A 17920-nucleotide genomic window follows, 5' to 3' on the forward strand; every position below is an offset into this window, starting at 1 on the left:
AAAACTTATGAAGTCCATATAGGAAGAAAGAGGGCTGTTGTATGAAAAATTTCAAATATTGAACTTTTCCAATACTTGAAATTCAATATTTATGAGCATAAAGACAAAATATATCTTATTTTAGATATATCTTTTATACCTTTGGACAGACATTTTGGAAGCCTGACTTTCTGCAATTAATAACCAGACATAACATTAGAAAGATTTTCTGAAGTTTGCATTCTGAAGTTGTAGTCAGTATGAGACACAAAATTCGCACAGCAATTTTGTGAAATTGTCTCCAAAAACTACCTTATGGTCATTATCATTATCCTAATGCATCTGCTGCACTAATTTTTGTAGTTGGAGTCCTGTTAGTCCCTATCCAGTTAGGGATCAGGAACAAAACCGAACAGTTACACTGAAAAATCAAGAACATACCAATGATCAAAATATTTTGGAATTACAGAGATTAAAATCAAATTACAACAACAATTGCTGTAAAAATCTGTTCTGTCTTGTTCTGCAATGCCTATTAGCCTACAAAAACAGAGTAGAGTCAGAAGTTTCTAATTCAGTGACATGGAGTTTCTCAGAAATGTTATATTGTGCCTTCTGTAAGTCTTCATGACTTCACAGCACTGGTTTCTTGCAGTTTTTGAGTTACAAGTTCTTTGGCAAGATCTAGTCAAGATCTGCAGGGACACAGAGAAAGACAACATGATAATCAGAATGACAATTGAATACCAATCATGAGTTTGACAAGTCTTGGATCCAATTTAGTGGACGAGTACCTATAATTCTGATCCCAGGAAAGGTCTGAAATACTAGATTCCACTCAGGGATTAGAAAAGATGGACTCTGAGAAGAACAACAGCAGCAACAACAACACAGTCTGGTTTCCTTAATGTAGTAGTGAAATGATCTTTGGTACAGACAGAAACAAAAACACTACAGTCATGTTCTCTGCATCAGGGGGTTTTGTCAGCTACTAACGTGCAAGCATGGAGAGGACAGAAGCTGCACAAGATCGCTCGTAGAGGATGAACAGTCAAGGACCTATGGCTTGAACTTGATCAACACAAGCAGAGAGAAAGGAAACACACAGGGGTGATTCTGACATTCTGTGGAGTTAAAGAAGTGACTATCTCCCTCTTCTGTGAAGGGAATGTAATGGGGGCATTTGGCACTCCTAGCTGGTCCAGGCATATGCACAGGCAGCAAAGTTCATAAGCTTTTTAATACAGGAGACATCCTAATGCTACATTCAGCTTTCTGAGGTACAGGATTGTGCTGTGTTTTAAGTTAAAACTTGCCAATTATTCTCTCTTTTCCTGAAAAAAAGTGAAATAATGCAGTTTTTATTCTGCTCTTCAGGTGATCCAATTTTAAAGGCAAATGAAAGAAGCAAGGAAGGTAGTAATCAAGAGAGTTGGAAAGCTAAGGTCTGTATTAAAATGGGCATCTTGCTCTGTTAAGACAATGTCATCTACTCATGTTCTTGGAAGACCATCTCGCTCTGTTAAGACAATGTGATCTAGTGCTTCTCCAGAGTAAGCACTTGAAAGCTACATTTTCTAAACAGACTATTAAAATAATGCTTCTTTTAAAATGTGTTTCTCACCTTTTCTAAATTATTTTATCACAAAAACCAGATGATCAAAGAGGAATTTTCAGAAGCAGGTATACTTGCAGATCTTTTTTTTTATATTTTTCTCAGGCATAATCTGATATTTAGTCCATTACAAACATATTTTGCTAACAGTATAGGAAAAGACTTTCCTTCTGAGTTACACTCTTTAAATAATTTCTGATTGTTGCTGCACGCTATATTTTTAATCTCTAGCAGGAGCACGCAGATAATATAAAGTCTAATTCATCTCAAACTCAACGTTATTTTTCATGAAGTATTATCCGACTTCTGGAGTCATGCTTTACTAAATTGCTACTTTTAAAAAAATCTGTGTCTGTATCAAGAGAAATATTTCAAAACTGCATCATATTATATACTTAGTATCAACTTATTGCTTGTGCAGCTTCAGAGGGTTTAGTTAATTTACTTTAGAGATGAATTTAGTTCTTAAGCTTCACTGATTCATTTACAAACAAAGAATACACTTAGAGGCCAATAAAACAATCAGAGATATACATTATTTTTTGCTTGTTTAAACAATGAAAGAGAACAGAAAATCAATATAAAAGGGCTTCTTATATTCATAAGAGTATCTGAGGACTATAGGGAGACAAGAATAATTTACAAACCTACATACATGGGTTTCCACAGTGAAAAATAAGGAGCTCTTAAATGTTATTTTGGCTGTGATCAAACTGCTATTCTTAACAAAAATAGCATAATTCATAATGTGTTAAATTTGTGTTCAAGACAAGTCCATCACTTTTTCATCACTGGCACTTTTTAAACCAATACCAGTGTTTTTTCTGTAAACTGTGACAGCTTAAATATGAATTAATTAATGGAAGGCCTGTATGTCCATGTTCCACACGCTGATGACAGTGCAACCTTTTTAGGAGTGGGAAGCTCCTCTGCTTCTTTGTCTTCAGACAGCAAAGTTTCTCTCCCAGCTACAACTGACTCTAACATCACCTCTTCCTATATGGGCCATAACTTGTGTCTCCATCAGGACATCTGGCTCTAGTCCTGTTTCTTTGCCATGTGGTGGCAACAGGAGAGATTCCTTCAAGGCCAAGAAAGAAAAGTAGGTAAAAATGCCTTATGGTTATAGTGCATGTTCTGCCACCTCCACTAGGAGGCAAATATGAAAAGGTTCATTTAAAAACACTGTGAATGGGTCACCACAATATAATAATAGTAGTTGATAATAATAATAATAGCAACAACAGAAACAAAAATAATAGAAATCATAAATGGCATTATTAGACCTGGCGCATCCTGTATATCCTTGTATCACTGCTCATGTGTCAAGAGACATTTGCTGTATGGTAAAATGACCATATGTGGTATGTGTCCATGTATGGACTCTCCCTGGGGAGTACTGGGAGAAATGTAAGAACAGTATGCAGTACATCTTACGGAATCATAGAGAGGGGAAAAAAATAAACAATTTCCTGTGGTTAATGGCAAAAATGCCAGAAAAGGCATGCATTAAAATATATCTCTGTATGTGGCTATATTCTCTCAAGATCCCTGTACAATGACTTACTACTACTGCTGCTGCTACTATTGATACCAGCAATAATATAGGATTAGCCTACTTAGCATGAAAAGGCCAGGAAGTAGATCAAAAGTTAATGCATTTTTATTTGCCCAAAGTCTTGTGTATGAGAAAAAAGTATGGAACTTGTTTTACTAATTAGACAGAACATGTGAAAAGAACAGCTGCTCCCTGGCCTCAGTGGTACACCATCAACCCTGGGGATTCAGTATTCATGAACAACGAAACGATTCCTCAGAAAGACAACTCTTTCCATTTTAGCATCTTATGTGCTCTTTGACTCATTTTTTATTTGACCTCTTCTAAATCACAAAAAAAAAGAAAAATAGGGCAGTTTTACAGGAAGTCCAAAGATGTTCTTTCTTAATGTACCAGTTCATGTAACTGCATTTCTATACTAAGGTTAGATTTCTTCCTCTCTCTCAAGCTAGACCTGATGTTTTCATTATTTCTAAGATAACAATTAAAGAGATGGCAAATATCACTTTAAAATGGTTTTCGGAAGTTTCTAAAGATTTGTACCACACTACTGAAGACAGACTCTTCACAATATACTTTTTAAGCTGCTTTCAAGTCCAAGACAGTTACTTCTGCAACAATTTGTTAAGGAGCATGAAAGAAGAAGGTGGTTTTATTTAGACTTTGAGTAAACATATGTTACAGAACTAACCACATGGAAAGAAGGCCCTGAGCAGATGGCTTCAATTAAGCACTAACCTTCCAAGAGACTGACTGATGAGTGGGAGGAGCCTGGGGCTTACACAAATCCACTTCCTTCTCCTTCCCCCCTCTTTTCATTTTACAGCGAAAAGGGAAGTGTGGTGCTTAAGAAGAATATACTGTTTTGGGAAGCTGGGGGTGGGCAGTGAACTCATTTAGGATGGACCAGGAAACTTGTTTTTCTAAGAATGTTATGAGCTTGTGGGAATGAGAAGATGCACAAGGAAAAAGATTAAGAAATGTTGATTCTGAATGCTTGTATGCAACTTTTAAGGACTCTTGCACTACTGCAGTCCTTTTTTCTCTGTTTTATGTTGTGGTCTGGTCCCTCTGATCCATGAGGCAATACCCTGGTGACATGTGGTGTTACTGGCTAGATGTCCTGGGGGAAGAAGGAGGGACAGAGGGACAATGAGAGGGAAGGATGTGAGACAACAGTACTTCTTCAGGAGGCTGAAGGAAAGATACATGTCCTACTCTTTCTCAAGGAACAAAAGCAAGGAGGAAATACACGGTCAGAATATGAAGAGAGCCTTGCATCCCATTACTAGTAATGGAGGATACATGTGGCATTTCTGAGGCTGAAACTGTTTCACAGCGCATTCATTTCAGGAATAAACACCTATTCTACTTGATACCTAGAATCCTTTTCCGTAAGAAACAAAAGCCATCAGGTTACTGTACCCTTGGTCCATTATTTGCTCTGGTTTATCAGAGGAGATTATAACTTGCCAGAGGACAAACTTTAAGATCATGAAACTACTATCTTGAGACAGAAGTAAAGAAATCACTTAATACCTTCCTTAGACAGCCTTATAAAGGTGTTTCACCTAACACTGGAAATGCATGCTGTGGAAATTCATTAACAGTAGAGGATCAGACTGAGATGAATAGCTGCTGTTTTAGTTTGCCTACAGGGCAGTAAGTGCTGTAGGCACCAACCGGCTGTTCACCATTTGAGTGTGCTACGGTTGATGAATGCAAGGCCTACAGTGTAAGTGAAACCTGGGAAGATAAGGCCAAACCACTAGAGAGGGAGGATAGTTACATTTTGCAGATGAGATAATCTGGCATGATTATGAGAGAACTAGCCCAGAGAAGCTAGGGAGGCCTGGGAAGGCAAAGGAGATTACTCAAGAGCAACAACAAACCACCCTCCCCCAAAAGAACCAACCAAAAAACCCCAAAAGCTTTGCATACAATAAAGTATCACACAATTGCTTGTTACTGTCTCAGGAAACTTGACTCAGCTGACTAAATTTTGAAGTTCCTCTGCAATGCTGAAGAAGGTTAGTCCAGAGATTTATGACAGCTGTGCATGAAAAAGTGTGCAAAATGGACAGTGGACGTAAAAATGCTGTCAAAATTGCAGAGTCTTACAGGAAATCTCAGCAGAATGTCAGGATTCAAGTTATCTCAGAAAATACGGATATTGCAAAAAGGTTCTGGAGAAGTCCAATGTATTTGTAAATACTATTTTGATGATGTCAGACTGATGTCTATTGAGCTTTGAGGGTCATGGGGAGCTGCTGCTAAACAAAATCCTGACATAAGCATTAAAGACACATAGATTCTATTGATATCAGCAGTGCTATGAAGGAACTTCTTCCAGCTGCAAATAAAGTAATTGAATATATGGAACTACACTGAGAACACAGTTTTGAACTAATACTAGAGGAATGTGTTCTTCTAGACAGAGAGAATATATACAAGCTCAGTGTAAGCACCTTTTATGCACATCAAATATAATTTGTATAACATCCAACAGACAAAAATCACATTCATGACTGTAGGCTTATACTGTGTGTAAGGCATTCTCTACACTGCAACTATATCCACTCATGATAACTGTTTCAAAATTTGCAGATATCTTTACAAATCCAGAAGTCTGCAAAGAAAACACTCAAACAACTAAAGAAAGCTACAGTTAGAGCACTGACAGAAGGAAAAATATATATAATCAGAAGTAAACTAAAGGTATATGCTCCTAATTTTTTGACTGTTGACAATTCCTCTGTGTCCACCATTTTTCCTGGTACTACAGCTACAAAATATTCTTTGTACTTGTTATATTATAACACTCTGCATTCTCCCTTCTCATTCCTACCATCATTATCTGTTTCTTCTGTAACTCCTGTCAGTTGGTGCTCTGATCTCAGCTTACTCCATTTTCAAATCTGGGCTGTAAATGGATCATCTTTTCCCTCTTTATTTTGTTTCCCCTATGAAGAGTCTGTTGTTTAATTGGACATCCAATTTTTAAATCAATGTGCAAAAATATGTTGCAAAGTTACAGAGGTTCTTCCAAGTAAAAGGGGGAATTATCAGGTAAATATAATGTACCTCTGGTAAACTACTTTCTTCCAGCTGTTATATTCTACCATGAAAACAAACCATGCTACAAAAATGGTTTTGCTTACTTAAAAACTGTAGTGAGATCTTTGGAGACATTAGAGACATATAATGAATCTGTAAGCACTTAATAACATAACCACTCATAAGGAAGCTAACAGAAGGTTTGACATATCAGTTTGTACTTTGAATCCATTATTATTCCTTAACATATAGTTTGTTTAAGGAAACATTACTTAGCACTCGCAATTACTACGTCTCAAATCTTAAGAGGCTCCACTGTTTACTTGTAGCTCAGGCAAGTTGAAACTATGTTCTTCCACAGCACACTCTCAAATCTGATGACAGAAAAGTTAGTGGAACGGAAAGCACAGAGAGCAACAGAGACAGTGATCTGGATCACTTATGAAGGTGAACCTATTTAAGTGTGTTTGTAATATGATTTTATATAAAATCACACAAAAAATTATGCCTGTAGGATTGAGAATGCAAGGCTTAAAATGTGAGTCTACAAAAACCAAGAAATGGTTAAAAGGATTTCAGATGAAAGGTAGACAGTCACCTACAGCTTCAAAAAGATGCTCTATGAAGCTATATATTACTCTTTGATAGTTAAGCAGTGGAGTAGCAAAAATGGGTTAAGACACTTTTCTTAATGACAGTACTGATGCTATTTCTGGAATAATATATGCATGTGCCTAGTACTGAAGTTTTACAGAATATGTCACTGGAGAATGAACACTGAGTTGTTGCTTGTTTTCTTGCTGCTTGTTTTCTGAAAAAAGTGCTGTAAACACAATTTACAGTGACTCTTAACAAGCTCAAAGAACCTGTTTTATCTGAGAGAGTGAAGACATGACTGCAGCATGCAAGCAACTCGACTATTTTTTGAAGGGGGAATATTTATCTAATCTAGCAGAGAATAGCCTAACAAGATAAGTACACAGCAAGAAAAACATGCAACTACAAGGTGTAAGATTTTTAATCAGCAAGATAATGCTCAATCAAACCAAAGGAAAATTAACCAAAGATGCTCGCTTATGTGAGACAAAAGCAGCTCTGTGTCCACAATTCTGCTTAAGCCTTACTAAGAAGTATGAGGTGAGAGAATGAAGCTTTTTTTTTCCCATTTAACTACCTTCAAATAATTTGAGAGGAAGCTTCAGTTCATGCAGTTGGGTGCTGGCTTAAATATAAGCATATCATTAATAACTCCACTCTTAAATACACACAAAATACACACAGAACCATTAATTACTATGACTAAATCTCAAATATGCTAAGCAAAAATGTTGTAAGTCAACTACATGATTTTAGAGGTTGTCTAGTCCAACCATTCTGTAATGAACAAGAATTTATTTGCCATGTCTTTGGAGAGGCAGTAGGCCACTCAAATGAACCAATCTGTTCACAGATGAGTAGCTGTGGAGATCTAAGCACAGAACTGACATGAAACATTCAAATGAGGTTGTTTTGTACTTTTTCCCTGTTGACATCTTGTATGAATGAGGGCTGCAGCTACAAGATATGCCATGAGATGTGTGGCTAAGGGCATGATGGCCTGCTGACAGAGTGGTAGGTTATCAGGTGCAAAATGACCCCTAAAGCTGCAATCACACAGGTGGAATAGGGACTGACGCTAAATTTGTCACCTGCTCTGTTCCACCTTTGCACAAGACCCATAGTCTGTAATCTCTTAACTACTTTTGATATCCCATATATATATAAAGTGGCTGCCCGTCACCACCAGTTATGATGTCAATGACAGAATATTTGACTACAGTCTCCCCTTCCCTACTCCCAAAAGTATAAATGGGCATTTGAAATCCTCTAGGGCAGAGGAAGAGGATACAACCACCTTTGCAGACAAGTGAACAGGCTTGCTCATCTCCCAAAAGCAGAGGCACCTCTTTCAGTAAGTCTTGCACCTCCAGCTGTGTTGGAGCACACTCAGAAATACTTACACATAGTACAGTAGTACATTACATAGTACTATACAGTAATACATTACATATAGTATTACATTATACAGTAATAATAATACAGTAATAATACAGTAATACATTAATAATAAGTAATAATACAGTAGTACATTACATTACACTATATGTAAAAAGTACACTGACAGTTTGCAGGTCTAGTGAATTTATCACTGGCAATCTAAAAGAGTCTGTAATTTGTTGTGCCAATAAACTGCACTATTGGTGAATCTGTGTTTGTATAAGTTCCTAGTGAAGTCCACTAGACTTATAGCACTGCAATGATTAATTCCACTATTTGTGAATCTTTTCATCAAAGTTCTTATTGAACTCAACCAGAGTTATGCTGCTGAATTGATTTTAATCAGAAATGAGGTCCACCCACACCCAGCCCCTCTGACTGCTGAAAACTAGCTGAAAAGCAATGGTGTTCATTTCATGCCAAAGTTAATGAAACATCTACGTTTAGGAGTGAGTGACAACATTTTTGAAAAGAAGGTTGAATAAAATATTGAAAAAATATTTTTAATTACCTCTGGAGCAAAATTTTAGAAATTTTAGTTGACAAGCTTCACTACATAGATACGGATAGTTTTAAAACAGAAAAATACGGGTTTGTGTGGTTGCTCTGCTATTGGTATTAGAGCTTTCAAGGAAAAATTATTTCTTAAAAAAGCAGGAAGAAAGTCGGTTTCATTTTATAACCTTGGTGCTGTGTAATATAAATAGGGCTTTTATATTAATTCAACTGAAGATCCTTTTGAGTCTTGTTACAGACACCCTCATCAATTCCTATAGAAACTGAGGATTTGACATAAAACAATCCACAAAACCAACTAATGTAATGACAGGCTTATTAAAACACAAAATTTGTGCCAATTAGCAGGCAATTAATATTGGCTTGGAGAACACTGAGAAAAATCAACAGAAATTTGAAGTATACATTAAGTTTAGGAATAGGCTTAAATCTGTCCTTGATCTGCAAAGCCTTCAGGAAGATGTCTACTTCCAGTGAGGTGCATGGGATCTGATCATCTTTGTTGCACATACTGTATACTTTGTTGCACATACCTCACTAACAACATCATTACAGGTAGCACTTTATTATTAAACATCTCTCTTTTTATTCTTAGGAAGAGTAAAAGAGATGTTCTTTTCTCCCTGTTTAGCTACTTTAACCTTGATCCTTTGACTTACAGATGCCAGGATTTAACATGTACACAATATTCTGAGAACTTCTCAATCCGCAATAAGTACTTTTCTTCTTGCCTCTCTGAACATAACACATGAATCAAACGAACTACTGCATGCAGTCTGATTAGAATCTCCTTGCCACCAAATGGAGAGATGGGGGAAATCTGCCTATACTGTCATAGTATGCATTCCTTGTAACTGAACTTTCTTATAGGAATCCATTACCTAGTAGCATCCTGACTGACAAAAGCCTACAAGAAAAATAACACAGAGTAACTGATAAGTTAGATTTTTTTTTTTTTTAATTTTAAATCTAAGCAGATATATAGAAATGTAAATTGTCCTTGTCCTTCCCCACAGAACACAACTGCATCAGGAGACCTCTGCTGCTTGATGCCTGTCTGGAGGCGACATGGGTCAAAACCTCTGCTCCATTCATACTCACTCTCATATGCACAGCTTTTACCTGCCAGGAGATGAGAAGAGATGTGTGGCTCAGCGCTCACATGATTTCTCCGATTAGACCATGAGACAAATCTTGGTGTGAATCTTTCAAACATTGAGACCACTGAAGATTTTTTCTACACTTGGTACAGTAACAAATCAAGCTTAAAAAGTGGGTTTGACAACCTGTATAGATTAATTCAGAAGATTAAATGCTGAATTAGTCCCCAGAACCTGTCAGTGGTTACAGTTTACACAACATACAATATGGTCTTCGGCTATTAGCATGTTTGAAGTCCCAGACAAGATCAAAGCTGCTTCACACACTGAGGTTGATACTTGAAAGTTTTCAATACTGGTGAAGAAGCAGCAGCAGCCAGACAGTAAAAGCAAACCATATCTCATGCCCAATGTGAGCGGGTTTAAAAGGCAGGAACCTTTCAGAACTTGGCTCTTTCTCACTGGTCAGTACCAATGACAATGGGTCAATGGTATGGTGTGTTTGGACAAATATTTCAAAGGACAGGCACAAAGTAGAAGCATGTTTTCACTTTCACTATACCTTTATCCTCTTATCCTTCATCATCAGTCTGGCACGGGAGCAGATGGAAATTGCAGGAGGCAATGTTTTAAACGGGACAACCATGTAACAGTAGCAAATACATCTAATAATTAAATCAAAACTAAGAGGATAGCTATCATAAATTAAGTGTCAAGATCCTCAAGAAAGCTATACCAATCTACTCCCTCAGTGTTGTTAGCAAAAACTTCCATCCATCCTCCAGTTTATTTTAAGTTTTGTGTTGGTGTTTTCTCTTTGGTTGGTTGGGGTGGGGGGCAGGGTTGTTCATTTGTTCGTTGTTTAGTTTTTTCTCCATAGTTCAGGTAGGCATAAGAGATGACACAAAGGATGGAGACAGGATTGAGGAGCTAGGGGCAAAGATACTCTAGGTGACAGGATGTGAACACAGAGCCTCAAGCTTGTATGGTGTCTTGGGAAACTTTATCATCAGAAAAGAGTCTTGATTCTTCAAGATATATTCAATACAAATTCAATGGTCTGCAAGAACTTGGATTTTTTTTCAGAATCACGTTTTTGGTAAGCAGACAGACTCCTTACCAAGATGTAAGGGGCTGTAACACCTTCTAATTAGGCTACATTAATTTCTCTATCTGTATTTCAAATCATGAGGGGATGAGGTCCTAGTTAATAAAGGATACATGGATTTCAGAGTTTCAGCAGCTGGTACCATATAAAGCCTATCCAAGCACTGCGTGTGAAAGCTTGCATTTAACAAACCTTCCTCAACAGCTTACTTTCTGCCAGACCAGGAGACTTAAAATGAGAAAAAGTGATTCAAACTTAAACCAGACTATGGAAGTTTTCGGTAACTTCAGAAACATTTTTTCTTTGCTTGCTTTTTTTTTTCCTAAATGGGATTTCTGGCTCTAAATATAATTGTATGACCAGGAGCTGGTATTCATAAAACCCAAACCAGGAGATTTTTATTCCCAAGCAGTAATTTACTGTTTCTTAATAAACTGTCTTTTCCAGAAAGACGCAGGAGAGGGAAAACCCTACTATACACTTAATGTTTATTCTATCATATATCTGCCTCTCATTAGGCCACTGTGCTTATACTACATGGGTTTAATATAGTTTCAAACTGTTTTTAAAACTGAAAATAACTTGCTCTACTCTGTAAGAAATTCACACAGAAAATCAATGCAGACAGGAAATTAAATGCTTAAATGGCATGCCATCATGATTAGGGAACTGTATTGCTATAGAAAGGGTAAGACTATTAATATTAAATATTCACGCTTCCATCTCTTGGGGATATCTGAGGCTCTTCACTCCTGCATACTTCCTCTCCTTGACCACCATGCTTTTCTGCTGTTGGCTGGAAATGAATTAATTTTGAAACAGCCAGTTCTGCCAAATTTATAATCTTCTCAGCAACAGAGCAAGCATAGATGTTGCCTATATTACTCCACACCTTAGAATTGGAGTATTTTCCAAAAAGACCTACCTGCCTCTCCTTGAGGAGACTTGGGGTCTTGTGCTGTCAGAGTCTCCTGTACTCATTGATTGAGTCTAATATTATCACTTGATTTGTTTAGTCCATTTTCATCAAAATAGGATTTAGAAATCATGCAGATGGGCAAACACATGCTGGACTTCTCTCCAAAATGGCACTGATAGAGTCTGCTGTAGTGTTAGTCTTCCTTGTTATCCGCTCCTTGCTTGTTGAGAAGAAAATCCTCTCCACAAGGCTTGAGCAGCAGATGTAAAGCACAGCAGAGATTTCATCACATCAGAATTATGTACAAGTAATGCCAAGGATGACCCGCATTTAATGAAGTTGTGCAGAGCACACTTTATTGAAGTGTCTATCCTCACTGCATTTACTTCTGTTGTTCAGGGAGGGAGGGTTTTGCATTTGTTTTGTGGGTTTTTTTAAAAACATGGACAAAAAAAGAGCATGAATTAATGTTAAAAAAGGCTCATCAAGAACTAAGGTGGTATGCAAGCTAGTAATTTTAGTGACAACATTTGCTCATGCTCAGGAAGACATGATAGAACACAGATGCAGGAATCTGGAAATCGGGAGTTTTGATGACCTCATTCTATGGAGTCTACATGGTACATATCTTCAATTAAAAGGGGCATACTGATTTTTAACAATTTGTTTTTGGTACAAGACCTAACATCCTAGAACTAAATAGTGTTCTGCAGTTTCTTCTTTGACACAGATCAAGCTCTCCTCAGAGAATCACGGAATATCTCAAGCTGTAAGGCACCCACAAGGATCCTTAAATTCAACTTCCTGTCCCTCACAATAGTACCTAAAACTAAACTGTATGACTAAAAGCATTATCCCGACTCTCCTTGATCCTATGTACTGAATAGTTGGGATGTTAACACTTAATTTTTGCCTTCTGACTGGGAAATAATATAGTAACTGTTTGTGTCAACAATTCCTAAATGTCTCATAGGTCATGAGTATGCTCCTGCTGAGGGCAAACTGAACACGTCCCACTAGTTCATTCCTTATCAATCAGACCACAAGACAGGCAAGCCTCAGAATCAATTCTGCACTGTGGCCTTGGTTATTTTGGCATTCCTGATGCTTGCACAGTGTTCTTTAGGTGAAAAAAAAGGTATAAAATATTAGTCAAGAAAATATAATACATTTTCTAGTATATATTTCATAGAGGTAATACCTTATCTAATAGAATTAATATATTTCTTGAAGTATCTGCAATTTTACTATGCAAACAACAACAAAACAAGACATCAACTGAGTGTTTGAAACACATCAGTATTTTTTTTCTATTAATTATATTACCTCTCCTTTTTTCAGTAAACTAAGAGAGTATTCATGGCATAAGAAATTGTTTTGCTATTTGGCATTACTTGATTTTGATTTTAAGAAAATCTGAAAGGTGGATAGTTAACTAAATTGCTCTTGAAAACTGCTCTTAAAAACTAATGATGGGCAAATTCCTTCTCTTTTGTAAAGAGTAAATATGTACTTCCAGGTAATCACATTCCTCTGTATATATATTCATGGTTTTTCTGATGAAGCACAATGTAAGACAAAAAACTGAAATACACCTGAATGTGCCCCAGTACAAAAACTAAAGATATTTAAATATATATAAAGATATTTATCAAATGTAATTTGAAATTCAGCAAATATTTTGAGTAATTATAATTTCCTTCCTAACTGCAAAAACTACTCAGAAAAAGGCAGTTTGGGAAAACACAGTATTATACACAAATGATATTTCACAAAGAACATTATACAGACAAGTATCTAAAGTTTCTTAATGTGACTCAGTTGCTGCCCAGAAAAAAAAATTCCATTCAAAATAAATTCTGTAAAGATAAAAGTGTATACTCTGACTGTGAGGATACAATCACAGTATTAAGTAGGCAGAGGAATGTGGGCTTTTGCTATGTGATTTATTACCAAATCTTTGACACACAAAGCTCTCCCAAAGCAAGCATGGAAACTACTTTGGTATTGCTTCTTACTTCAGTGAAAATGTGGGCATAGCCCCCAAATGGTGCTGGTTTCAATTTTGTGGTTTTTGGGCACTTCCAGGTGTGTTTATCTAGAAGCCAGCACTGAACATCCCAAAGCAACAGATGAAGAAGCCTATATGGTCAGTCTGTCTTCAAACTATTTGCTGATCTTGCTAAACCATCTGCACTAATAATCTCTTTTCAGTAGGCATGGATGAATCTACTTCTACAGGCTTTTGATTACCTAAAGTATGGTGTTGTCTTCCAAAAGGAAATTAATTTAGGTCAAATTGTATATTACTTGACCTCATGTTACTGTTCTACCTTGTCCACAGAGAACAAAACATGTGTTTCCACATGCAGATTTGCAAGGTAATGTTTTGACAGGAAGTGTGGTTCTTTCTGGCAGCACTTCTGCTGAAGTTAAAACATAGATCATCTTCCTAACTTTGTAAAACACCAAAAGCTTGATCTGCTAATCCAATAAAACCCAAAAATATGAAAGTGCATGCAATAACCAAACCAAGTTACAAAATATGCAAAACACATGAGCATGCCACGCCACCTCAGAAAAAACAATAATTTGGCTTCCACTGCACAGATGAAAGAAGAGAACAATTCTGGGAAGGGCAATAAGAAGAAAGTGAGGTTTTTCCTTAGCTGTCAAGTAAATTTTTAGGACATCATAAAGGAGAGTGACACATACTCATTTCCTGTGGTGTTAGCATATGGCAGGTGAAACTCTATCTTGAATTCTGCCTCCCCTTACATCAGCCAGCACTCAGATCCACTGTGACCTCTCCTTCTCCCTTCCCCTCTTTCCAGCCCATCTCATCAGGCTCCTGTCACTCCTTCCTTTGTCCCTCTGTCTCCTTTCACAGTTCCACTCACCAGAGCTGGCTGACCTCATTAATCTTTTTCTCTGCTTCAACGCTTGCCTGAGCAGGGAGGAGAGGCACCAAGTAAGCCAACTCCTCAGAGACCTCATCAGTGGCATAAGGGAAGCAACTAGTCAACCTCCACCTTATTTCATGGCTACAGGACCTTAGGAAACTCACATTACTCATTGCTGATAAAGGTTTATTAGTTCCATTCTGGCTGCCATCCAGGGTCAACTATACTGTGTCAGAGTAGAAGGGTCTGTCCCACCCTGTGAATGCCAGGGAGAGAAAGCACACCTGGGAACTCACAGCTTTAACTGGAGAGCACTATGTAGCATACTGGAGGAACTTTCTGAAGAAACAAATTAAGCTGGTTCACCAGACACTTCACTGAAGCTCAAAGCAATGCCTGCTCTACAGTCCTCACTGAAAGTAAAAACTAACCAGTATTTCCTGGGTTTTGGTTTCAGCAGCAGAGCTCAAGGCAGCCAGCCCTAGCTGCAAATAATTTAGTACACACCAGCTTGCATGGATTACTCTCAATTGCAGTATAAATTATATTTCACCTGTATCAGAAATCTTACAGTACAGAAATCAATAAATGTGATGATTGATGAACAATAAATACTAACTGATGAGGCTTCTCAGCAAATCTTTTGCCTTCAACTGCTTTCTAAAAAAAGTGATGCAGTCCATCACTTTACATCTATAATTGTGCAACAATATTATACAGATGTTTCATCCAAGCAATTTAGGATTATTCACCAAGTAATTGGTAAATGTTCATTTCCACTATGGCTAAATCACATGGTTTATTGTGCCCTGCTGGCACTGCTATAGTCCTTGTCCACCCTGAATCCCCTAAAACACCTTGCATTTGTTGGTTGTCCTTTCAGGCCAGTTTTTGAAATCAGGAATGCTTTGTGAGAAGCCCGCAGAACTATGTCCCATAAGCAGCTGGAGAAACAGCACAGCCAGGCATTGTATGTTTTCCTAGGTTTACCGATTACTATTCAAGTATGTTTTTGGAAGTTTTTTAAGAAAACTTACTGGTTTTATTATTCTTATCTAATATGATTTTCTCTCTTTTTTTTTTTTTTAATGTTAAAAAACCATCCAATGGAGCCCATTATCACAGCAAAGGTAAATTACAGCTGCAGAAAGCTGTGGTTCCATGCCTGTGTGATTCCAGTTTCAGCTTACCACTTACAAAACTCTGACTATGACTGAAGGCTACTAAAGTTAGTTATATTAACCTCACATATATACTACATTGCATATATTTTAGTTTGTTTTAATATATTTACTTGGTCTCATTTTTAATGTGTTTACTTTCTATAGTTTTTCTGTGGAGGCAAGATGAGGAAACTCATTTAAACAACTGGCAAGTACAGTGAAATTCATTAGGCACAAAGCACTCGTGGTCATTCTGAAGACACTGCTTGTTGCTCGTTCAAGCTAAGCAAAATAAAAGAATACGTTACACCTGACTTCAACCTCTTTCAGCCAAAATCAGAAAACTGGTTGCATATAATTCATCCAATTATTGGCTAACAGGTTATTTTATCAACGTAAAAGGAAGAGAAGAAGTTTATTCAATTGAACACAATGGTAGAAAGGTAGCTGAGCTTTGGGAATGGATTAGCTCTCTTCTGACTCAAAATTTTGAAGAGAATGTTAACTAGGGACTTTCTTTTTTCTTTGCTATCAGTTTGTTCTGAGCAAACTGGACCTGATTCTGTAGGTCAGTTTTGAGTAACAGTTGGATTGGTAAAGTTTCATATACTAATTAGCCTATAAAAATATTCTATTTTACTCTTAAGCACAGATTCCTCAGGATTCAGAGGTTATGCTAAAGAAGCTGGGTTTTTTCCAACTTTCCTTGCTTTCAGGCAGGGGATCAGAAGAAAATCACCTTTTCTCTCTTTGAACTCTGTGATGGCCCAAAAGAGAAAGAATGCCTGATTCTCTCTTGTAACTTCTTGTCATGGATATCACACAAACAAAAATGTATTATTTCTAGCCTAGAAAATTAAAATTACAAAAAGTGGTATTTGTGAATAAAAAGCCTGGAGAAGAAAATCATTTATCAAATATAACTTGATAAAGTCTTTGAATAAAAGGACTTTTGTCAGCAAATCTAAACTACACTTACGGCCTTGTTAGAAATTGTGCCATTTCAATGGCCAAAGGTAGCAATCTTCACCCACAACTAAGTTACTTATTAATCCAAATGCAAGTCTCTATATGATAATTTACTTATTACTTTCTCAAGAAATTACTCAAGAGTAGTTTCTTATTACTTTTACTGCTTTCTCAATGACACGTCTGCAGCCAGCAACCTAAAAACCTTTTCCAACACAGCAATGACTAAAACCATTAACCAACCTTGAACTTGGTTTTTTTCCCTTCACCTTATAAAGCTAAGAAATATTAACAAAAGCAGCTATGGTAACAGTCACAAACATAGTCATATGAGGATATCTGGTAATGTCCCAAGTCAGTCCTGAAGTCAACCCATTTACATGTTTTTAGCTATTCTCTCTGATGAAATAGCATAGTCACTAATACCTTACTGATCTCTTTCAACAAAATGTCATCAAACCACTACCATTAAAGATGTTGCAAATACATGGATATCAGAACATTAATCACTGGATGTAAATGTAATCAGTCAGCAATGGTCCCTTCCCAGAGGGTCTGAAAGCGAGGACTTTCGTCCACTGGGACAGAAATAAGGAATTACAAAAATTGGACAAAACAAACAGTAAAGTCCACTTGATGCTCTAAAGTCTTTTCTACGTTAGACTGACAATTGTGGTGCAGCTGTGAGGTAGTGTGGCTAGACAACACATCTGGTTTATAAACAGAAACTGCTACCTTTCTGATAAAATTAGAGGCAACTGCTGTAAGCATCTATTATCACAGCATCTCTCCTACGTGGAAATACTGAGCAAATTGAGGTGGGTTATCCTGGAGAAGGCTCCAGGGAGACCTTACTGCAGCCTTTCAATATTTGTAGGGGGATCATTAAGAAAAATGGGGACAAACTTTCAAGCAGCACCTGTTGCTATAGGACAAGGGACAACAGTTTTAAAGCAAAAGAGGGTCAATTCAGGTTAGGTATAAGGAAGAAATTGT

The 17920-nt window shown here is 37.1% G+C and overlaps 1 protein-coding gene across 4 annotated transcripts in view; it reads right to left on the minus strand.

Moving 5' to 3' along the window:
- Positions 1 to 17920, minus strand: part of PCSK5 (proprotein convertase subtilisin/kexin type 5) — a 225291-nt gene that overhangs the window by 160974 nt on the left and 46397 nt on the right. The window lies entirely within an intron of this gene.

Source organism: Lichenostomus cassidix, chromosome Z (assembly GCF_008360975.1).
Source record: "Lichenostomus cassidix isolate B80296 chromosome Z, HeHo_3.0, whole genome shotgun sequence".
NCBI lineage: Eukaryota > Metazoa > Chordata > Aves > Passeriformes > Meliphagidae > Lichenostomus > Lichenostomus cassidix.